Here is a 25,581-nt window from a genome sequence, read left to right as displayed (position 1 = left end):
CTGGAACATTCTTAATGTTAAGAATATTAATATCTGCACCAGAATCTAATAATGCAGTCATGTAAAAGATTTTCCCTTGGATACAGATTTTTACCTTAACATGATGTTGCTGGTAGGTGATGGTGAACAACCTCATATCTTTGAAGCCAAAATTTGGGTCTTGCCTTCCTTCAGCAACTTGCATCTCCTGATGATAAGCTGTAGGATTCCAGGAATCTTCTTCTTTTTCTTCTTTAATTTGTTTCCCTTTCTGTATTTCTGCAATTTGAGCTTTGATTGCAGAAATCTCGGCTTTGAGATGGTGAATTTCACCACTTACTTCTCCCAGAGTCAGGGATCTTACTTTTCCTGGCTTTTGGTGATGCATTTGGAAAGATTTAGTATTCCTTTCATAAGATGCATCAACAAACAAAGGCTTCTTACCTGATTCTTTTGAAGCTTTGGTCTTGAGCTGGTCAGTGAATGCTTCTATCAGGCGATTCTTCATGTCTCCTTCCTCCATTGCCCTAATCTGAGATAGGATCTTCATTTCTGCTTCTTCTTCAGTGGATGCCATTAGGACTTTTTCTTTAGGAGGCTTAGGTCTTTCTTCTTCGCTGGAGCTGGAAAAATATTCAGAGTCATCTTCATAGAAAATATGACAAGCACATTCTTCTGAATTTGAGCATGAACATTCTGATGAATCTGAATCAGAATACTGGCCCATATTAACCTGAAATTCTTCTTCTGATGTAGTACTAAAAGAATCAAGAGAGGATTCTTCTAGTTGGTGTTGCTGGGCTGTATCCCTGATAGAAAGGTTTGGGCACCTTTCTGTAACATGTGTCTTTGATTTGCATCTAAGACAAAATATTGGTCCTGAGTGTTCTTGCTTGACCTGTTTAGCTTTTTGAGCATAAACAACTGTCCTTTTTCCTTTATTGAGCTTTGATTCTTCTCCTTGAGGACATCTGGAAGCTGTATGCCCATTTTGGCCACACAACCAACAAGTGACTTTATTCCATTTATCTTGTTTGGTTGTATGCAAATGAATATCAGAGGGGTTATAATAATGAGTTTTTGGAACATATCTGTAATAACCCTTCTTCTTATATTTTTGATTTCTATCCTTTGTAAGATGCTTTCTTTTATTCTGTGGATAATTTCTTTTGTTTCTGTAGAAAGTCTCTTTAAATTCTCTTTTGGCTTTTTTCCTAGACTTTCTCTTTTTCACCAATGGGTCATCTACTGTAAGTCCATATTTGTTGCAAATGGACTTTCTATCTGGCAATCTGGACAATTTTTCTAGAGATTTGTTAACCTTTGAACTGGTACAAAGACTCACCAATGTCTTTGTAATATGAGAATAAATCTCACCCCATGTGTAAGATTCAAAAGGTAACTGAAAAATCTCTTGCATTCTGATGTAATCAACAAATCTAGAGGGTAGAGCAGCAAGATATACCTGCTTCCATAACAAATTCTTGGAATCTTTCACCTCATAGATCCGCTGCATCCAGTCTCTGTGAAAATCATCAAACTGCGACATCTTATGGCATTTGAGGTTCATTAGGATAACCTCATGTTTATTGGCTATTTCTGTCTCACTGCCACACCAATGTTCCAGAATCATTGATGTTAGCGCACCAATCATATTGCTTATGACAGTACCATCTGGATTATGAATGACATCTCCTTTCTCATCCTTGAGAACTTCTGCTTCCATGGTTTCAATGAGTTTAGGAGAAGATTCAGTCTCCCACCACCTGAGGAGAGTACCTGTAAAACATTGAATGATGGTTCTGCAAGCATCTATTTCTGACTTGCCTCTGAGACACATGAGTTTGTATTCAGTATACATTAAATCTATCATTTGGCGAATTTGGCCAATGCTCATGTTGTCTATGTTCCATTCTCTGTGAGAATCAGGGAAGAAAGTATGGGCTTCAGGCATTTTCCCTTTTCCTTCAATGTCAGGAGCAGAATATCTGGAAAATCTATGTTCTAGAGGCTCATAGATTGGGAGTATCTGTGTCTCCTGAGTTTTCTGTTCCTTTTCTTCTGCCTCTGGTTCCTTAAATAAGGAAGCAATATTTATATGTTCTGACTCATCAACTCCTGATGATGAGGTAGTTTCTTTAGGGAACAACAGAGGGAATTTTTGTACATTTCTCACAGGATTTTCAATCTTTATATTTCTTTTTACCAAGAAAGAATTTGGAACTGGCTTCTCAATCTTTGTTATCTGCATCTTCTCAAATTTTTCATTCAAGCCAGTAAGGAGAGTCTTAGTTACATCAATATGTCCAACTAAGTTTTCTCCTACTTCTTCAATCTTATTTAATGACTCTCTAGTGTAAGAATGAGTCATGCTGGAATCAAACTGTAAATTATTCAAACAAGTATTTACACTACTCAATGAGGACTGTACAACATCTATCTGCCTTTTTACATCTTCTGTCTTTGCCACATTCATTTCTAGACCTTTCATAGCAGTATTGGTCCAATTTAATTGTTCACTTGCCTTTTGAATTCTTCCATCAATGCCTAAGGCATTGTCATCTTTTTGGACCAGAGGGATGGCTTTGGCTGCATTTGTATTTTCTCCTAAAATAATTCCTTTATAAGGAGGAAAAGTAGTAGGAGTTTCTACTTTGGACCCATCAATTGCAGTCCATCCATGTTTATCAGTTATACTGCTAGAAGTAGCACCAGTGAAAACATTTATAGGAGCAATCTTATCTTTCCATGAATAGAAAGATATCCAAATATTATTTGTCTCCATATAATGTTTCCAATCAGTTGCTAACTGTCTTTTTTGTTCTGGAGTGTATGCTTGGTCAAACTCTTCTGCCTGAGGATTTGTATACAAATCCCAATTCAACATATCTTTCATCCATTTGGCACTGATTTCTGACTTTAAACATCCATCCATAAGTGCAAAGAACTTATGCATTTCCATGACTGCAGGCTTTTTACAGTCAGAAGGAATTTGTTTGAATCTGCATTCTGGAATCAGTTCTGATTGCTCAAGTTTCCCTAGCCCATACCTTGGTTTTGCTGGTCTCATTAAACAAATCATCTCAGTGAGCCTAGGGTCTTCTTCTTCTACTGTATGGATCATGAGAACATGGTCTGAATCCGGCTCTGGCTCATGTGGGAAAGGAATATCGGAGCACTTAGGATTCGGGCATGAGCTGATAGAAGTAGAAGGAGGAGCAATACCAGTTCGAGGATTATGATGCAGATGAACATTCTGTTCGGCTAAAGTGAGCAGATTTATGACATCTCTACAATCTGGACATTTTACTTCTAAAGAAGAAAAATTTACAAGCTGGGCTAATTCATAAAGCTGATTATGTCTACAGGAAGATGATGATGAATAGGCGGTATCAACAGTGGAAGGATCTCTGTAGTATTTTGAAGATTTACAAGCAGCATCAATTCTGCGACGATCAATAGTTGAGAATAAATAAACAAAAAACCTAAAAAAAAAAAAAAAAAAACAAACAAACAAACAACCTGAAACTAACTTATAAAAAAATAAATAAATAAATTTGAATAAAAAATTAACGGAAAACAACAACAACAAGAAAAATTTTAAAAATATATATAATTTAAAGAAAAACAAATTAAACTAAAAAAAATCTAAAAACATTTTTTTTTTTTAAGTTAAAAAATAAAATAAAAAATAAAAACCTCTATTAAAAAAACAAAAAACAAACTTAAAATAATTAAAAAAAAATTAAGAAAAGAAAATCAATTAAATAATATTTAAATTAAATAATTAAAACAATTAAGAATTATCTTTTAAATTAAAATTATAATATATATATATATATATATATATATATATATATATAATTAAAAAAATTAACAAATAAAAAATTAAATTATAAAAATTTAAAAACAAAATTAAAAAAACAAAAACAAAATTAAGAAATAACATATTAAAAAAAAATTAAAAACAAAATTTTAAAAATTAAAAATTAAAAACATTAAAATAAATATATATATATATATATATATTTAAAAATACAAAAATAAATTATTAAAAAAACAAATTATTAAATAATAATAATAAAATATTAAAGAAAATAATTTAAAAAAAATGGACTCGTCCCCCTTGCTCAGCCCAATCCCAACCTCTCCCTCTCGCTCCACCCAACCCCAATCCCACGCCGCTCCCCTCACCCATCCCAGATCGCCCTTGGCTCAAGCGCGCTTAACTGTGGAGTTTTTACCCATAATCAAGCCCACTTAGCTTGCTACCCCATTTGCAAAACCTTAGCAAGTATTGTGCCTCATGAACCATTCAAGTAGAGTTCACTTCACTCTTTTGAATTAAATAGTGGGGCTAATATAATGCATTGCGAAAACCCCCAATACTTAATATATATATATATATATTAATTTTAATTTTAAGTTTTTAATTTTAATTTTTTTGAATTTTTTTTGAATTTTTTATTTTATTTTATTTTTTGGTAATTATTTAACCTTTTTTTTTTAAATTTTTTAATGGTTTTTTTTGTTTGTTTTGTTTTGTTTTGTTTTCTTGTTTTGTTTGTTTTTTTTTGTTGGAGTTGTCTTTAGTGCAACTTTTTGGACTTTCTGGTGCCGAAATCCGGTCGATAAGTTTGAGGTAAAATCTTGATTTGTGTTATTTAAACTAGTTTTTTGACTGTATATATGGATTTAGCACCCTCGAAAACCCCTAGGCCACTTTGATTGTACAGGATTTACCCATCAAGCTTGTGCTTTCAATCAATTTCTGTTAGATTTTAGAGAAAACCCCACCATGAAAACTTCCAAAAAGTCGCATTAAAGATAACTCCTTTATTTTTTCTTAAATTATATTTATATTTTTAATTACTTGTGTTTTTTTCTTTTATTAAAATTTTTCATTTTTTCAAGTTAGTTTTGATTTATTTATTTTTACATTTTTATGGTTTTTTTTTGTTTTTTAGTTTTGTTTTTTTTAATATTTTTCCTTATATATGTTATGATATTTAATTTATTTTTTGTCATGAATCGTCCTCTTGCCACCCTTGGCTGTTTGGGCCTCAGGGCGGGGAGGGGGGAATTTATTTTTTTTAATGTTGTATTTATTTATTTTATTTTTTTTGAGTTGTCTTTAGTGTGACTTTTTGGACTTTCTAGTGTCGGAATCCGCTGGAAAAACTTGAGGTGAAATATTGATTTATGTTATTTAAACTAGTTTTTTGACTGTATATATGGATTCAACACCCTAGAAAACCCTTGGACCACTCCGATTGCATAGGATTACCCATCAAGCTTGTGCTTTCAATAAATTTCTGCCGGATTTTAGACAAAAACCAGCCGTAAAAACTTTCAAAAAGTCGCACTAAAGACAATTCCTTTATTTTTTCTTAAATCATATATATATTTTAATTCTTTGTTTTTGTTTCTTTTTTTTTTAATTCTTTGTTTTTTGTTTTATTTTTTTTTTTAATTAAAAATTTTCATTTTTTCAAGTTAATTATTATTATTATTATTTTGTCATTTTGTCTTTTTAATTTTTTTTTATATATGTTATGATATTTAATTTATTTTTTTGTCATGAATCATTCCCTTGCCACCCTTGACCGGTTGGGCCTCGAGGTGGGTGGGGAAGTTAATATATATATATATATATATATATATATATTTTCACTATTTTTCTTTTCTTTTCTTGTTTCTTTTATTATTATTATTATTATTTCAATATTTGAATTTTTGTTTTCTTTTGTATTTTGTGTTTTTTTCCGTTATTTGAATTTTTGCATTTTTATATATTTTTTATATTTGAATTTAAATTTTTTTTTTTACTTGTTATTTTTTTTTTAATTATTTTTTTTCAATATTTGAATTTTTGTTTTCTTTTGTATATTTCATTCATATATATATATATATTGTAGGGTTCGTGTCAATGCTTGTCTAGCAACCTGATCCCATTATGTGCAATTTAATAGTTGATTTTTATTTATTTTTGCAATGTCTCAAGTTGTCTTAGGCTAAGATTTTAAAATCGCTATACATTTAACATTTAAAAAAAAAATACTCTTGGTATAATAACTCTTTCATTTAGGTGTTCATTTTTAAAGTTTTTTTTAGTCATATATTTCTTCCATAATGTCATGCTTGAAATATTTTGAAAACTTAAGATTTTTTTTGTAGTCATAATCTTTGGTTTTAATTGCATGGCTGAAAAATTGTCAAGATTTTAATGTTTTTCTAAGTCATGATATTTTATCTTTAATGCTATGGTCGAAAACAACTACAATTTTAAGGCTTTTTAGAGTCAAGATATTTTATTTTTAACAACATAGATGGAAATAGTTGGAATTATCAGGATTCGAAACATGATATTTTATCTTTAACATCAAGTCCAAGAATTGTTGGAATTTTACAATTTTTCAAAGTTCAGATATTTTCTCTTTAACTCCATTGCTAAAAAATGTCAAAATTGTAACCTGATTTTTTTTTTGTTATTCCAGAATAAACAATTTTTATTAAGGGTGTTTTTTTCATCCATTTAAAAAAAATTTGGTTTTTACTTCCATTTAAAAAAAAATGTTGAAAATTTACCCTAAAAAAAAACATCGTTCTGGAATAAACAATTTTCATTTTTGGGTTGTTTTTTCATGTTTTTTTGGGGTTTTTGGGCTCAAATAATCAATAAGATTTTTCTTGGCTTTGAGCTCATCTTTCTAATATTTGGCCTTGGTAGCAGCAGGAGCATTTTTTGGTGGCTCAAGTTCTTTTCCTTCCACATATTCCAAGACATCATTATCATCCAGTATCACTTCCACCCTGATCTTCTAGGTAGAAAAATGTGATGAGTCACCCAACTTCTTTGTATCCTTAAAATAAGAGGTAGATATCTTGACCAAGTCAAATAGGCTCCTTTAGGTTTTTCTAAAGATGATTGTTTCAAAGGTGATTGCTCTAGTCTCTTGTCTCCTTAAGCTTGTCTTCATGTCAGATCTGATACCATGTTAATTTTCCATTGTTCTATGCTAGTACAATCACTTAGCCCAATTATTTGTTCAATTAACAATCGCTTTCAAACAAATTTAACAATGAACAATTATAGATAGAATAGTAAATCCAATATGCAATAGAAGACAATCAATAGAAAATAATAAGTGACACAATATTTGGTCAAAAACCAAGGAAAAACCCCACAAGGAGAAAAACACTTTCAAATTCTTCTTTTATTAGATTGTCATCAAATGTTCATTAGAGAAATGCAATGTTCTAATTCATCAATAAAAGAGTCAAAGGTCAACAACTTTGACTATCCAAGTCTACTAACGAATACCCAATGAGAGATGAGCCCAAAAGTCAAATTTGATTGAAAATCAACAGTCAAAGATTCCCTAACCAGTCAACAATCAAAGATGCTTCAAGTTAGCTAGGTCAATAGTCAAAATATTCGACCTTCCTTTCTAGTCAAAGTCGAGTCAAAAAAATCCTAAAAGAGCTCGATCGAAGGAGAGAGAAAGTTGCATTCAAATTTCAGATTCCTACGGTTAAACTTCAGTCAATAGACCCGTGGTTAAATCAAGTCAACTTGTCCAAAAAAGTTTGATCTCTCCACAGAAAAATTTGGCCTCGACAAATCAAAATTTAGCAAGTCAAACCAAGTCAAAATTGGTTAATGGCTGGTCAAACTATCCAAGCAGAAAAGTCAATACAAATTTCAAATTTAGCCTCCTTCCCTTTTCACATGTGAGCTCGACCTCCTTGCTTTAGAACTGTACTAACGAATCACAAGAAGAGAGAAGAAGATATGTATGATGATGATGTCCAAATGAGGTTGCCTTGAAGTGTATTTATATGCATCTTAGAAGACCCAGTTATGAATTTAGTCCGCCCTGAATTTTGTGCACTTGTGGGTTTTCCATTAAAATAATATTTTTCCTTGATCAAATTTAATTCTTCCAAGGGAAAGAAGGTCTTCTCTGGACGAGGAAGGTTGTCCAAAGGAGGGAATTTGTTCCTAAGCTACCAAATTAACATGTTATATTATATCACCTACATAAAAAAAATTGTAATTTAGTCAATGTTAGAGTGATTGTTGGGTAGTCACAACACTATGACCCAATCCACATGCTTTGTCATATTTAGAACAAGAGACGAAACACACCATGGAACCAAGACCACTTCCATAACTTTTCATGTCAATGATATGCTAGGTTGATTTTTCTATGACTGTAATAGAACCAACTCAATATCCATTTGATCGAATTGTTGTATCACTCCAGCGTATTCCTCACACAGGATGCATCAATAATGGACATGTTATGCATTAGTCTTAAAGACATCATAAATAGCCTCATACCAATTAAAAAATGACTCCATGAAATATTTTGATCAGGCCTCAAATCGTCATCATTAGCCCAATGAAAACACCATAAAAAGATAAATCAATACAATCCAAAAAACCCAGAAATAGATGAGTTATGTTTCCACAGTTATGGGATTTGAATAATTATATATGATACCTGAATGACGAAGCAACTAACATATCTATTGATGATGCCATTTGAATATTTGTTTTGTGATCCAACAAAATTTCTTCTATGGTTTTGATAATGATCGTGATAATCATCCTTGTCATAAGCTTTGCAATCCCTAGCCTTATGCCCATAATTTATACATGAATAACCATATTCTGGAAACATATGAGTGTACCTAGATGAGATGGCTTGCCTTGATGATTTCGATCTTCTAAAGACATTTTTTTTGAGGTAGGTTTAGTCCTTTGTTGATCCTTATCCTCAGCATAACTTCTTGGAGCAACAACACTTTCAAACTTTTTTTGTCTTCCACTTGGCCTTTAAAGGATTTTGCTTTAAGGATTCTCTTCAAGCTTTCTCTGAGGGGGCTTGGAAATTGTACCTTCATTGCATGGATCTTCCCCTACTTCTTTTGCCTTTATCTTTAAGCGAGCAATTTATTGATCCTTTTCATTAATGACATGATTCTTCCTTTCAACATCCTGCAATTGCTCTTTCTGCCATTCCTTGAGCCTGTTTACTTCAGCTAGAGTTGCATCAAGTTCTTTTTTCTTTTGAGTAACTTCTGCCTCATAGTTTGATGCCAGCATATGCTGGCTACTGCATATACCCAAATGATGCAGCTTAAGCTGCATATACCCATAGTATGCAAATACAATTTCATGTCACACTGTGTGTCCCAAGATAAACACCAATTTCAATGGTGAAAACCCACTTTATCAAAGTTTAAGTCTTTAAGAGGAAATATATTCGGTTCTCTCTTAATCCTTATAACTCAACCCTTTAATTTATTTATTTAACCGCACATGTCAACCATACCATGGTCTTCTCTCACTTTGGTTAAAACCCAAACTTAACCCATAATACATTAATTCCGCTTATTTCTATTATAATTCCCATATAATAAAAATATTTCATAACCACGCTTAAAAATTTACCTTTTTGCCATTCCACAAACGTTTGCACATAAATCGATGCTCTCCTTAGCGTGTTAAATCTCCGCTGTCGATCTTGTTCCTCGATTCGACGGTTATTGCGCCACCTAATCATCAACTAACCCAGACAATCTCTACCATTGATCTGCTCCGCCCAATCCAACGACTGTCGCGTCACCCGATCGCCAACCAGCTTGGCTGATCTCCACCGTTGATCAATCCCGCTTGATCCAATGGTTATCGCGCAATCTCGCGTGGAATTGTGCACAACTGATATTAGGTTGAGAGCACGTGAGAAAAGTGGTTTTCTCTTTCCACCGTGTGCTACGTGTCAGCCGCTAAAGGTAATCACGTGAAATTTTGAAAGACCGCTTACCACCTTTAGGGCGCGCGAGAAACTACTTACCCTTGCGAAGATCGCTTCATCCTTCTTCTATCATGTGGGTTTAATCTCCGCCATTCATCTTCTTAACTTTAATTTGCGCGACTTAATCTTAGTCATCTATCGCACACAACCTCGTTCGTTGATCTGATGGATCCAACGGTTCCTAAACACTGTTACATTCTTTTGGTTCTTAATGTGTAATCGCCCATTCAGCTTTCTGCCTGTGTATTTGTCTTCGCCTCACGATCTTCACTTGTTTTGATCTCGATCTCCGCTCGCGCCTTTATGCTTCCTTCACCTTCGCTGTAACATTAAAGGCTTTCTCCAATACTGTCTGTGTGTAAAACCATAACACTCCTCTTTGCACTTCTTCTTCGATTCTTTACACCTGCAACCTACGTTACGCAGAATTACTCAAGTTCACACACAACTTATAATTCAAATACACATCACACAAACTCATAATCGAGTTATCTGTATTAATAAACAACCATTTACACAAGAATTTCTTCCTCAGCCTGATTTTCAATATCAGTGGCCTTTCCTTTCCTGCCCGTAGGCCTAAATGACTGACTCTCTGACTCCTGACTGACTGACTGACTCTCTACCTCACTACTATGCCTTTTAGGCTTACATTTATACAAAAGGTTTTGTTTAACCAATTCTGGTTCAGATCCTTAATCTGCTGAACTAAATCCTGAATATCCTCTAAGTCCACTTTTAACTCCAGTAATCCCTAAGAATCCTCTCTAGTTCCATGAATCATGACACCACTTTCTAGTCTAAGACTTATAATTGATTTCCAACTCTCTCGTCATCACTCATCATCACTCATGTTCTCCTACATTCGAGAGAATTTACAAATATCCTCACAATATCTAATTAATTCCTATTCTAATCACTCAAAACATTAATAATTACATACATAGGAATCCAACTTCCTTGAAAACACAAGACCCCTAAGTTAACTAGGATATAATGAAATTGTTGAGCTGAATGCTCCTGCATCATAGTCATAAACTTGCCTTTTCAATATTTTTTCTCTCTTTTTCTACCTCCTCTACTTGAAGTCTTAGGAGGGAAACTTCTTCTTCGAGTATATGATTTTTCTTCTCTATTTTTCTAATATCACTTAAGGCATCGATCAATTCTATCTCCATGTCCACTCCTGCTTCTTCTTCTTTATCGTCGTCGGATTATTTAATTTGAGTATTTTTTCTATCATCGTCATTATAATCATCTTCATATTTATCTGCATGCTTATTGAGTAAATATTTTGAGGCTTCTCCTGAAGATGTTTGGTTGATGAGCATTGATCCACTTTGCTTTGTACAAAATCTAGCAAAGCACCTAAAATGAAAATTCATTGCTTGTGTATTGTACCTTCTTGATTCATCTATAGTTGTGTTTGCAAAAATAAATGAATCCCATGCATTATATCCAAGAGCTCCCAAATAGGATTTCATTCTATCTTTCCCAAAATTCAAAGCTTGTTTCATCGAACAAGGGGAATGGACTAACTTGTTTCACTTCAACAACTATAATAGATTCTGAAACTAGTGCAATGTCGAAGACTTCCTTTGATCATTTGGAGGCATGCTTCCTTGACTTTCCCATCTTTGTTCCCTTGAGATCTACCTTCCAACAATTAGGTTGCAACTGAAGGAACCTTCTTTGGTACCATTTGTTGGAATAATCACCAATACTGAGCGGGGGGGGGGGTGAATCAGTATTGGGCAATATTGTATATTTTGAATGATTTTTCATGTGGGTCGTGGCAGAAAAATGCAACTATTGTGGGGGCATTAACAGAATTAATTTGGCCCTAACATAGACGAAGCCCAACAATGATTATATAGTGCAAGGTGCTATTGCGAGAGCTCCTTTGTCTACAACATATATGGAAAATACATTAGGTGTTGTCATGTGTGTGCAAACTTAAATTCTAGTGTAATAGATATTCAATATTGTCAAATATAGAAATCATAAATCATAAAATCACACTATCCCATTGCATGAAAGGAGGCGTATATTGGAGAAATACCAAACGTAATAAAAATCCAAGCATCCACTTATACAGTTGTTTGAAGTACTTGCTACCTTTCGTATGTGTTTAAGATCTTACTGCAAGAGGGTTAATAACATTTTCTATATAATAATATAGGTTCATATGAGGGTTTTACTTTTCTTATTAGATGAAGCACTTTAAACAATGCATAAAACTATTTAATTTGAAAGTTATAATGTTTGACTACATGATGCAATATACACGGGGCTATTACAAAAATAATGATTTCCATTAAAGAAATGGTGGGGCTGGACGTGCTATGTAGTGATAAGACTTGAACACTTACTCTCAACAAGCTCAACGTTGATAAAAATCTTATTAAGGTGATATTTCTTAACATCCTTAAAGCTCTATATTCCATTCTAATTGTATTTTGTGTTGCATGTTTGCATTGTTGTAGCATGGATGGCTTGGCTCTTAGACCTAATAAGATTTGTTTTTTGGATGCATTTACCATAGCAGCTAGATAGAAGCAATCTACTGATGTAGTTTTTCAACTTTCTATGTCAACAAACACTCAAGTTTTGAATACAATATAGGTATTTGTGAAAGACGTTGACAAATACCATGCAGTTTTGCTTGCACCTAAAGCCTCTAGAGTTGAAAATCAAGATGCAATTCATGTTTCTATTGTGCTATTGTTGGAATGTTGGCAAATCCAAAAAAGTTTTTTGTGTCAAATGTTGTCTTTCTCTTTTTAAGTGTTCCTTATATATCGTATGACCAACCATGCTCTTCAAATTTGAGTTTAATTTTATTTTTAGGCTTTGTCACAAGCTTGAGTAGGGATTATCGAAGTCTATCTCTTACCTTTGAATCCACTCGACAAATTTATAATGCTTACATATGTTGATGCTCATTGAAAATGGCATCGTGCTAATAAAGGTGCATCAGAGCAGGTGAATATTGATGCTTGTCTAGATGCATATTTTTTCTTGTTACGTAGTCACCAAAAGTAGAATTGTTCTTCTTGTTATTGATAGTCAAGTAACAAAACATATATCTTCTAGTAAAGCCTATATTTTTCAATGGTTAAAAGTCGTATACTGTCTACAGATCCTTGACCTCTACCATTGCAAGGAAGATGTGAGAAACAAAGTACATTCAATAATTGATAAATTTGTTGAGTGTTCATTATGTTCCCTTGTTGTAGCCAAACAAGTTCGTTGTTGATTATTTAATATGCTTCAAATAGTTGAAACAAGTTGATCTTATCCTAAAAAAAAATATCGTGAAATAATTATTTTATACCTTAATTTCAATTATGGATAAAATCATATAGGAAACTTCAGTAAAGGTTTGTTTAATATGAAATTTCAAGAAGTCTCTAAAAGGACCAAAGAGAGTGAGGGATCCCGATGGAAATTTGTTGGATTGCTGCCTCTATTTGGTCCTCCTCCCCATGACAGTGTTGAAACAATTCATCAAGCTCTTAATCTTAGTGTCAATGTAAACATGATCATAGGTATCGTCTTTACACCCTTGACTTACAAGTCTTTGATAGCTTATTGAAATGGTTCTCTAGCGATATGAAATTGTAAATGGTTCTCTGTTGCAATGATCAGGAGCTCAAAATATGCCAAAAAATTGAAGTGTAAAAATCTTGATAAGCTTAGGTTTAGATCAAAGAGATCGTCGTTCTGAATCTAATGGTGTGAACGACACTCAAATCTGAGCTCGTATTCAGAAGTTAGAGCAAGTCAAAATTCAGGGTTGACTTGATGACATGGTAGGATTGGATGACATGGCAAAGGTCCTAGCCAATTAGGAGGCACCAAGGTTCACTCTTCCACTGGTCCAACAAATTTCCCCATCGCATCGCATATCGTAGGAAAAACAGGCTGGGTTAAGAATCAACCCCCATCAGTGCCGATTTGCGATTTGCAATATCGCAAATCGCATATCGGAGGTGGACGAGTACCGAAGAATCAGCCCTTAGTGCAAAGAAGGTTGCGATGTAATCACAATTGCATATCGCAAGAGAATGTAAGAATCAGCCCTCGGTAAAATCCCGGTTGCGATGAGATTTATTGCATGTCGCAATCGCAGGGAAAAGGTTGAAGTTGCGATACAGGTCCGACAACAATCGTCAAAATGCAAAATACAAAAAAATCTCCGGATGCGATAAAGTTACCGGTTCCATTTTATAATCCCCTTTGGGTTCATCGACACCACAATGTACGGGTTTTGGTTGTAAGCACCGATGCGATATGCGATAAGGGCGCCGATTGCGATTGCAATATCCCACAGTGTGAGAAACTATCGCCTTTACTGTCGGAAAAGCCACTCTGCATGTGACCACTTGGCCCTTAACCATGAGACAGGCGGGAAAGATGGTGGGACCGTTGATTTCGGAAGAACTGCCAGTTTTAACTGCAGATAATGAATTTAACTAGCAGTAAGGCAGATTTGGAAGAGAAAATTGTGGAAAGACTGACATAAGTCATAACTAAGGAAATTTTCGACCAAATGGGATGCAAAAAGAGGCTAGATAGCCATTTTGAGCATTCTAAACTGATTGGAATAGGTTTTAGGATCAAAGGAGCACCTCTGGATAGGATTTTTGCAAAGTGAAGCCTATGGGTGCTCTAGTCAACCAAAGTGTTGATTCAGTTTATCGAGGAGTATGAAGATGGAGATGACCTTGCAGGGGTCTTCCAGCCTCCATGTGCTTTATGCAGCAACCATTACAACAATGTTGTAGCTTTATTTATTCTTTTTCGTATATGTGTTTGGAGAAAGAGACTTGTTTAAGTACTTCAAGTGGATTGTAGTATTGTTTATGCTCTTGGAAGTTGGAGTATGGAGTCTTGATTTGAGAGCCCTTAGCTTGTTGATTGTTTCATGACTAACTGTAGGTTGTCATGTGTTTAGAGTGAGAGTTCTGTGCAGAAGAAATTTTCCTTGAAGGGGAAACTAGCCACTCTTTTTGTCAGCACACTTATGTACTCTTATTACTAAAGAATTTTGAGCATAATGAAAAGGGGTCATGCCTTTAGAGTTGATCCAAGGAGATGTAGCCCAGGAGGGGTGAACTCCTTTATCAATGGCCAGTGTATTACTATTTGATGCATGCTTCCATTCAGTCTTTTGGTTTCATGTTTTAAGTTTTCTTCATGAAACTAACTTAAATAAACACACATAAAATTCATGTTTTACTTGCTATTTTGGAGTACAACCTCAAGCACATTTTTATATTTTGAATGAGGAATTAGCACAACATTACTAATATGCTACATTTCAGGTTAGGTTGGTATCAGAGCATAGGTTTCCTTTGTGCAAGGAGGAATTGACTATTGTTTGCAAGTGAATGTGTTTTGAAGCTCAAGTAAGGAGAAAGTTTTGGAAAGGAGAGAAATATTGTTACAATCTCTATCGCCAAGTTCTACCTCAAATTACTGTAGAAGCTTCAAGCAAAGCATGTCCCAAGGAGGAGAGCCTGCAAGAAAGTCAGAGGATGTGAAGGCTTTTAGAAAGGCTTTCTTAGACATGGCAGAAATGGTGAAAGTCCTCTATGAAGAGAGGAATACCAAATTGCAAGGTGAAATCTCTAGACCTCCAAGAGGAGAATATTCTCCAAGGGAAGAAGGTAACAAGAATGGTGATAAACCACCATCTCCACAATCTTCATGTTTTTCTACAACTCTTATGCAAGATGCTAGTGTAGAAATTCCTTCAGAGAAGGTAGATGGAGAAGTTTGTACCTTTGGTCCACATGATGTGGAAGATGAGGTTCTATCAACACCCAAATTCGAGGAGTTCAAAGAAGAGAGCCAAAGAGTCCAAGAGGACACATCCAGAATCAAAAGGGAGATCGAAAACATCTTTGTATGTCAATCAAAAGATGTGTAAAATGGTAAGAATTTACATGCTTCTTCCTTATGTGAAAATTTTGACGTAAATTCATTTGCAGCCTTTGAAAAACATAGTAAAGGCATTAGATCCATGCTCTTGACCAAGATGGGTTACAAGGGAGGAGGCCTTGGAGTAAACCAACAAGGCATTAAAAATCCAATTGAGGCAAAGGAGAAGCCTAAATACGAAGGCTTAGGCTATGTTGCAAAAGAAGAATGGTCTTTTAGCGACAAATCATGGGTATCATGTTCCTTTTGCTGTAAGAGAGGACATGAGGAGGAAAGATGTTGGGAGTTGCATCCAAAATTGGGTTCCTCTTGGTTCCTCAAGCGTAAGTAGGAGAGGAAGTGAAAAATGTCTCCAAAGAGGGATGAAGATGTTGAAGAAGAAGGGAAGCTAAATTTTTCTTGCCACGCAAGTTCCTCACGCAAGCAGCGTAAGCCAAAGGACAACAAACACAGGTATATTCGTTGTGTTAATTCAAAATTTGTTCATAATGGAAAACGACACACAAATTTGAATAACGTGTTGAGGAATATGTTTCCATGCACCTTTTGCCTTTGATCTAACCATTGTGTAGATAAGTGTGATAAAATGAAAGCAATCATCAAAAACATGTTTATGTCTACTGGAATTGAGACTGAAAAGAGAAAATCTCATCCAAGGTTAAAAGCAAGTGAGCCGAGAGGAGCTCAAAAGCACTTTTGTACTCACTGCAATATCACTAGGCATTGGGTCGAGAAGTGTTGGAAATTTTTCCACAACTTCATCCTGGTAAGGGCAAGCAAATCATGCAAGCACCATAAGAGGAAGCGACAAAAGAAAAAGTGGCACAAGATGCGACCATCCTTGAAGCAGCTTTAGAAGAAGAGAAAGTTAAAATAGAGGGTTCATTTACCTTGTTGGGTAAGAAAAGGGTGGACTATTTGTCCAACTGAATTTTGTAAATTTTTTATTTTCACTAGTTGCAATTCCCATAGTTGGGTAATTTGTAAAAGCGATGATCATAAATAAATCACTTATATGCAACAATGTTTTCTTTAAGCATTACAATGTTAGTTTGGATTGTTGATAGTCATTTTGAATGGAAAATGTGGGAGTCAAGTTTATTCCATTTTATAAAATGCTTTCTAAACCGTCGATTTTAAAACTGTTGTATAAGTAGTTGCAACACATTTAGTATGTTCCAAATGTGTTTAGCACTCAAGTTATACAAGTATTCAATATTCGAGGCTTGTTTTTAGTTCATTTGGCAAACTCTTTTAGGATCTTATCCTCAATAAGGATTTTACAGATGAGCAACTTGGAATCATTCTTGGAAAGGATGTTGTTGTGAATGGCCATAGTGACATGGACAAGCCGAGAAGAACATCGAACTTGAATTCTTTAGTCAAGTTATATTTTAAGTTCAATTTGAGAAAAATCCAAGACAAGTACAAGTCAGGGCACTGCAAACATCGATTGGATCAAGTTTGGAAAAATGAATGAACTGTACCTTCAAATGTTGAATAATTGAAAGTAAAATTTTGGAGACCAAAAGTTTTTCAATGGGGAAGAGTGATCAGGAGCTCAAAATTTGCCAAAAAATCAAAGCGTTAGAAGCTTGATAAGCTTAGCTTTAGATCAAAGAGCTCTTTATTCTGAATCCAATGGTGCAAACAACACTCAAATCTGAGCTCGTATGCAGAAGTTAGAGAAAGTCAAAGTTTAGGGTTAACTTGATGACATGGCAAGATTGGATGACATGGAAAAGGTCATAGCCAATTGGGAGGTGCCAAGTGTCACTCTGCCATTGGTCCCACAAATCATCCCATCGCGTTGCATATCACAGGAAAAACAGGTCGAGTTAAGAATCGGCCCCCAGTAGCGCTGATTTGTGATTTGCGACATCGTAAATCGCATATCGGAGGTGGATGAGTACTAAGGAATCGGCCCCCGGTGCAGAGCAAGTTGCGATGCAATTTATCACATATCGCAATAGCAGGGAAAAGATTGAAGTTGCGATATGGGTCCGATAGTAATCGCCTAAATGAAAAATGCAATAAAGTCCCCAGATACGATAAAGTTATTGGTTCCATTTTATAATCCCCATCGGGTCCGCCGATACTGCAGTGTATGGGTTTCGGTTGTAAGCGTCGATGCGATATGCGATAAGGGCGCTGATTGCAATTTCGATATCTGACAGGGTGCAAAACCGTCGCCTTTACCGCCGGAAAAGACACTCTGCATGTGACCACTTGACCCTTAATCGTGAGACAGGCGGGAAAGATGGCGGGACCACCAATTTTGGAAGAACTTCCAGTTTTAATTGCGGATAATGAATTAACTAGCAGTAAGGCATATTTGGAGGATAATATTGTGGGAAGACAGACATAAGTCATAACTAAGGCAATTTTCGACCAAATGGGATGCAAAAAGAGGCTAGATAGCCATTTTTGGGCATTTTGAACTGATTGGAATAGGTTTCAGGATAAAAGGAGCACCTCTGGATAGGATTTTTTCAAAGTGAAGCCTATGGGTTCTTTGGTCAACCAGAGTGTTGATTCAATTTATGGAGGAGTATGAAGATGGAGATGATCTTGCAGGGGTCTTCCAGCCTCCATGTGCTTTATGCAACAACCGTTACAATAGTGTTGTAGCTATATTTCTTCTTTCCTCTATATATGTTTGAATAAAGAGACTTGTTTAAGTACTTCAAGTGGATTGTAGTATTGTTTATGCTCTTGGAAGTTGGAGTATGGGGTCTTGATTTGAGAGCCCTTAGCTTGCTGATTTTTTCATGACTATAGGTTGTCATGTCTTTAGAGTGAGAGTTTGTTGCAAAAGAATGTTTCCGGGGAAACTAACCACTCCTTTTGTTAGCACACTTATGTAGTCTTATTACTGAAGAATTTTGAGCATAATGAGAAGGGGTAATGCCTTTAGAGCTTATCCAAGGAGATGTAACCCAGGAGGTGTGAACTCCTTTATCAATGGTTGGTGTATTATTGTTTGATGCATGCTTCCATTCAGTCTTTTTGTTTCATGTTTTAAGTTTTCTTCGTGATTCTAACTTAAATAAACACACATAAAATTCATGTTTTACTTGCTATTTTGTAGTACAACCTCAAGCACATGTTTATATTCTGAATGGGGAATTAGCACAACATTACTAATCTACTCCACTTCAGATCAGGTTGGTATCATAGCATAGGTTTCCTTTGTGCAAGGAGGAATTAAGTATTGTTTGCAAGTGAATGTGTTTTGAAGCTCAAGTGAGGAGAAAGTTTCGGAAAGGAGAGCAATATTGTTACAGTCTCTACCACCAAGTTCTCCCTCAAATTCTAGTAGAAGCTTCAGGCAAAGCATGTCCCAAGGAGGAGAGTTTTCAAGAATTTCAGAGGATGTGAAGGCTTTTAGAAAGGATTTCTTAGACATGGCAGAAATGGTGAAAGTCCTCTATGAAGAGAGGAATACCAAATTGCAAGGTGAAATCTCTATACCTCCAAGAGGAGAATATTCTCCAATGGAAGAAGGTAACAAGAATGGTGATAAACCAACATCTTCTCCAAACTCTTCATGTTTTTCTACAACTCTTATGCAAGATGCTAGTGTAGAAAGTCCTTAAGAGAAGGTAGATGGACTAGTTTGTACCTTTTGTCCACATGATGTGGAAGATGAGGCTCTATCAACACCCAAATTCAAGGAGATCAAAGAAGAGAGCCAAAGAGTCCAAGAGGACACGTCTAGAATCAAAAGGGAGTTCGAAAACATCTTTGTATGTCAATCAAAAGATGCGGAAAATGGTAAGAATTTACATGCTTCTTCCTTATGTGAAAATGTTGACGTAAATTCATTTGCAGCCTTTGAAAAACATAGTAAAGGCATTGGATCCAAGCTCTTGACCAAGATGGGTTACATGGGAGGAGGCCTTGGAGTAAACCAGCAAGGCAATAAAAGCCCAATTAAGGCCAAGGAGAAACCTAAATACGAAGGCTTAGGCTTAGTTGCAAAAGAAGAATGGTTTTCTGACGTTAACTCATGGGTATCGTGTTGCTTTTGTTGTAAGAAAGGACATGAGGAGGCAAGATGTTGGGAGTTGCATCCAGAATTGGTTTCCTCTTGGTTCCTCAAGCGTAAGGAGGACTTGAAGTGTAAATCATCTCCAAAGAGAGATGAAGATGTTGAAGAAGAAGGGGAGCTAAATTCTTCTTGCCAAGCAAGTTCCTCACCTAAGCAACGTAATCCAAAGGACGACAAATAGAGGTATATACGTTATGTTAATTCAAATGTTGTTCATAATGGAAAACAACACACAAATTTGAATAACGTGTTGAGGAATATGTTTCCGTGCACCTTTTGCCTTTCATCTAACCATTGTGTAGATAAGTGCGATAAAAGGAAAGCAAACATCAAAAACATGTTTATGTCTACTGGATTTGAGACCAAAAAGAGAAAATATCATCCAAGGTTAAAGGCAAGTGAGTCGAGATGAACTCAAAAGAAATTTTGAACTCACTGCAATATCAGTGCGCATTGGGTTGAGAAGTGTTGGAAATTGTTTCCACAACTTCATCCTCGTAAGGGCAAGCAAATCATGCAAGCACCAGAAGAGGAAGCGACAAAAGAAAAAGTTGTGCAAGATGTGACCATCCTTGAAGAATCTTCAGAAGAAGAGAAAGTCCAAATAGAGGGTTCATTTACTTGGTTGGGTAAGAAATGGGCGGACTATTTGTCCAGCTAAAGTTTGTAAATTTTTTAATTACACTAGTTGCATATCCCCATAGTTGGGTAATTTGTAGAATTGATGTTCATGAATAAATCACTTATATGCAACAATGTTTTATTTAAGCATTGCAATGTTAGTTTGGCTTGTTGATAGTCAATTTGAACAGAAAATTTGGGAGTCAGGTTCATTCCATTTTGTAAAATGCTTTCTCAAACCGTCAATTTTAAAATTGTTGTATGAGCAGTTGCAACACATTTAGAATGTTCCAAATGTGTTTAGCACTCAAGTTGTACAAGTATTCACTATGTGGGGCTTGTTTTTGGTTCATTTGGAAAATTATTTTAGGATCTTATCCTCAATAAGGATTTTGCAAATGAGCATCTCGGAAAGGATGTTGCTATGGATGGCCATGGTGACATGGACAAGCCAAGAAGAACATCGAACTTCAATTCTTTGGTCAAGTTATATTTTAAGTTCAGCTTGAGAAAAATCCAAGACAAGTACAAGTCAGGGCAATGCAAACATCGATTGGATCGAGTTTGGAAAAATGAAGGAACTGTACCTTCAAATGTTAAATAATTTAAAGTAAACTTTTGGAAACCAAATTTTTTTCAGTGGGGAAGAGTGATCAGGAACTCAAAATTTGCCAAAAAAAATCAAAGTGTTAGAAGCTTGATAATCTTAGCTTGAGATCGAAGAGCTCTTTATTCTGAAACCAATGGTGAAAATGACACTCAAATCTGAGCTCATGTGCATAAGTTAGAGAAAGTCAAAGTTCAAGGTTGACTTGATGACATGGTAATATTGTATGACATGGCAAAGGTCCTAGCCAATCGGGAGGTGCCAAGTGTCACTATATCATTGGTCCCACAAATTGTCCCATCGCATCGCATATCACAGGAAAAATAGTTTGGGTTAAGAATCGGCACCCAGTAGTTCCGATTTGTCATTTGCGATATCGCATATCGGAGGTGGACGAGTACTGAAGAATCGGCCCCTAACACGGAGCAGGTTGCAAATGCGATCGCAATCGCATATCACAAGCGAATATAAGAATTGACCCCTGGTAAAAGCCTTGTTGCGATGTGATTTATTGCATATCGCAATCGCAGAGAAAAGTTGAAGTTGCAATACGGGTATGGTAGTAATCACCGAAATACGAATGCAATAAAGTCCCCAGATGCGATAAAGTTATCAGTTCCATTTTATAATCCCCGTCGGGTCCACCAATACTGCAGTGTATGGGTTTCGATTGTAAGCGCTGATGTGATATGCGATAAGGGAGTCAATTGCGATTGTGATATCCGACAAGGTGTGAAACCGTCGCCTTTACCACTGGAAAAGCCACTACGCATGTGACCACACTACCCTTAACCGTGAGACAAGCAGGAAAGATGGCGGGACTGCTGATTTCGGCAGAACTACCAGTTTTAACTGCGGATAATGAATTTAACCAGCAGTAAGGCAGATTTGGAGGAGAAAATTGTGGAAATACTGACATAAGCCATAACTAAGGAAAATTTCGACCAAATGGGATGCAAAAAGAGGCTAGATAGCCATTTTTGGGCATTCTGAACTGATCAGAATAGGTTTCAGGATCAAAGGAGCACCTCTGTGTAGGATTTTTTCAAAGTGAAGCCTATGGGTGTTCTGGTCAACCAAAGTGCTGATTGAGTTTATGGAGGAGTATGAAGATGGAGATGACCTTGCAGGGATCTTCCAGCCTCCATGTGCTTTATGCAACAGCCATTACAACAGTGTTGTAGATTTTTTTCTTCTTTGCTCTATATGTGTTTGGAGAAAGAGACTTGTTTAAGTACTTCAAGTGGATTGTAGTATTGTTTATGCTCTTGTAAGTTGGGGTATGGGGTCTTGATTTGAGAGCCCTTAGCTTGCTGATTATTTCATGACTAACTGTAGTTTTTCACGTGTTTAGAGTGAGAGTTATTTGCAGAAGAATGTTTCCTTGAAGGGGAAACTAGCCACTCTTTTTGTCACACTTATGTACTCTTATTACTGAAGAATTTTGAGCATAATGAGAAGGGGTCATGCCTTTAGAGCTAATACAAGGAGATGTAGCCAAGGAGGGGTGAAGTACTTTATCAATGGTTGGTGTATTAATGTTTGATTCATGCTTCCATTCAGCATTTTGATTTCATGTTTTAAGTTTTCTTCATGAAGCTAACTTAAATAAACACACAAAAAATTCATGTTTTACTTGCTATTTCTGAGTACAACATCAAGCACATTTTTGTATTCTGAAAGGGGAATTAGAACAACATTACTAATCTGGTCCATTTCAGATCAGGTTGGTATCAGAGCATAGGTTTCCTTTGTGCAAGGAGGAATTGACTATTGTTTGCAAGTGAATGTGTTTTGAAGCTCAAGTGAGGAGAAAGCTTTGGAAAGGAGAGCAATATTGTTACAATCTCTACCACCAAGTTCTACCTCAAATTACTGTAGAAGCTTCAAGCAAAGCATGTCCCAAGGAGGAGAGCATACAAGAATGTCAGAGGATGTGAAGGCTTTTAGAAAGGCTTTCTTAGACATGGAAGAAATGGTGAAAGTCCTCTATGAAGAGAGGAATACCAAATTGCAAGGTGAAAGCTCTAGATCTCCAAGAGGATAATATTCTCCAAGGGAAGAAGGTAACAAGAATGGTGATAAACCACCATCTTCTTCATAATCTTCATGTTTTTCTACAACTCTTATGCAAGATGATAGTGTATAAAGTCCTTCAGAGAAGGTAGATGGAAAAATTTGTACCTTTTGTCCACATGATGTGGAAGATGAGGTTCTATCAAGACCCAAATTCGAGGAGCTCAAAGAAGATAGCCGAAGAGTATAAGAGGACACATCCAGAATCAAAAGGGAGTTCGAAAACACTTCGTATGTCAATCAAAAGATGCAGAAAATGGTAAGAATTTACTTTTTTCTTCCTTATGCGAAAATGTTAACGTAAATTCATTTGTAGCCTTTGAAAAACATAGTAAGGCATTGGATGCAAGCTCTTGACAAAGATGTGTTACAAGGGAGGAGTCCTTGGAGTAAACCAGCAAGGCATTAAAAATCCAATTGAGGCTAAGAAGAAGTCTAAATATGAAGGCTTAGGCTATGTTGCAAAAGAAGAATGGTATTCTAGCGGCAACTCATGGGTATCGTGTTCCTTTTGCTGTAAGAGAGGACATGAGGAGGCAAGATGTTGGGAGTTGCATCCAGAATTGGTTTCCTCTTGGTTCCTCAAGCGTAAAATGGACTTGAAGTGCAAAACGTCTCCAAAGAGAGATGAAGATGTTGAAGAAGAAGGGAAGCTAAATTCTTCTTGCCACGCAAGTTCCTCATGCAAGCATCGTAAGCCAAAGGACAACAAACATAGATATATCCGTTTTGTTAATTCAAATGTTGTTCATAATGGAAAACAACACACAGATTTGAATAACATGTTGAGGAATATGTTTCCATACACCTTTTTCCTTTCATCTAACGTTTGTGTAGATAAGTGTGATAAAAGGAAATAAATCATCAAAAACATGTTTATGTCTACTGGAATTCAGACCGAAAAGAGAAAATGTCATCCAATGTTAAAGGCAAGTGGGCCGAGAGGAGCTCAAAAGAACTTTTGTACTCACTACAATATCAATGGGCATTGGGTCGAGAAGTGTTGGAAATTGTCTCCACAAATTTATCTTGGTAAGGGAAAGCAAATCATGCAAGCACTAGAAGAGGAAGCGACAAAAGAAAAAGTTGCGCAAGATGCGACCATCCTTGAAGAAGCTTCAGAAGAAGATAAAGTTCAAATAGAGGGTTCATTTACTTGGTTGGGTAAGAAATGGGCGGACTATTTGTCCAGCTGAAGTTTGTAAATTTTTGAATTGCACTAATTGCATATCCCCATAGTTGGGTAATTTGTAAAAGTGATGTTCATAAATAAATCACTTATATGCGACAGTGTTTTCTTTAAGCATTACAATGTTAGTTTGGTTTGTTGATAGTCAATTTGAATGGAAAATTTAGGAGTCAAGTTTATTCCATTTTGTAAAATGCTTTCTCAAAATGCAGATGAGCACCTTGGAATCATTCTTGGAAAGGATGTTGTTATAGATGGCCATAGTGACATGGACAAGCCGAGGAGAACATCGAACTTGAATTCTTTGGTCAAGTTATATTTTAAGTTCAACTTGAGAAAAAGCCAATACAGGTACAAGTAAGGGCACTGCAAACATCTATTATATCGAGTTTGGAAAAATGAAGGAATTGTACCTTCAAATGTTGAATAATTGAAAGTAAACTTTTGGAGACCAAAAGTTTTTCAGTGGGGAAGAGTGATCAGGAGCTCAAAATTTGCCAAAAAAATCAAAGTTTCAGAAGCTTGATAAGCTTAGCTTCATATTGAAGATCTCTTTATTTTGAATCCAATGGTGCAAATGACACTCAAATCCGAGCTCGTATGCAGAAGTTAGTGCAAGTCAAAGTTCAGGGTTGATTTGATGACATGGCAAGATTAGATGACATGGAAAAGGCCCTAGCCAATCGGTAGGTGCCAAGTGTCACTCTGGCATTGGTCCAAAAAATCGTCCTATCTCATCGCATATCACAGGAAAAACAGGTCGAGTTAAGAATTGACACCCAACAGTGCCAATTTGTGATTTGCGATATCGCAAATCGCATATCGAAGGTGAACGAGTACTAAAGAATTGGCCCCCAAAACAGAACAGGTTGCGATGTGATTGCAATCACATATCGCAAGAGAATATAATAATCGACCCTCGGTAAAAGCTCAGTTGCGATGTGATTTATCTCATATCGAAATCGCAAAGAAAAGGTTGAAGTTGCAATACGGGTCCGGCAGTAATCGACGAAATGTGAAATGCAATAAAGTCCCCGGATGCGATAAAGTTATCGGTTCCATTTTATAATCATCGTCGGGTCCGTTGATACCACTGTTAATGGGTTTTTGCTGTAAGCGCCTATGCGATATGCGATAAAGGAGTCGATTGCGATATCCGACAGCATGTGAAACTATCGCCTTTACCACCGGAAAAGCCACTCCGGATGTGACCACTCGACCCTTAACCGTGAGATAGGCGGCACCGCCGATATTGGAAGAACTGCCAGTTTTAACTGTG

The sequence above is a fragment of the Pinus tabuliformis genome, chromosome 1_2 (assembly GCF_031772625.1).
Source record: "Pinus tabuliformis cultivar Carrire ecotype Pingquan chromosome 1_2, CPIR1, whole genome shotgun sequence".
Lineage (NCBI taxonomy): Eukaryota > Viridiplantae > Streptophyta > Pinopsida > Pinales > Pinaceae > Pinus > Pinus tabuliformis.
The sequence above is the reverse complement of the archived record's forward strand: the minus strand, read 5'-3'. Positions refer to the sequence as shown.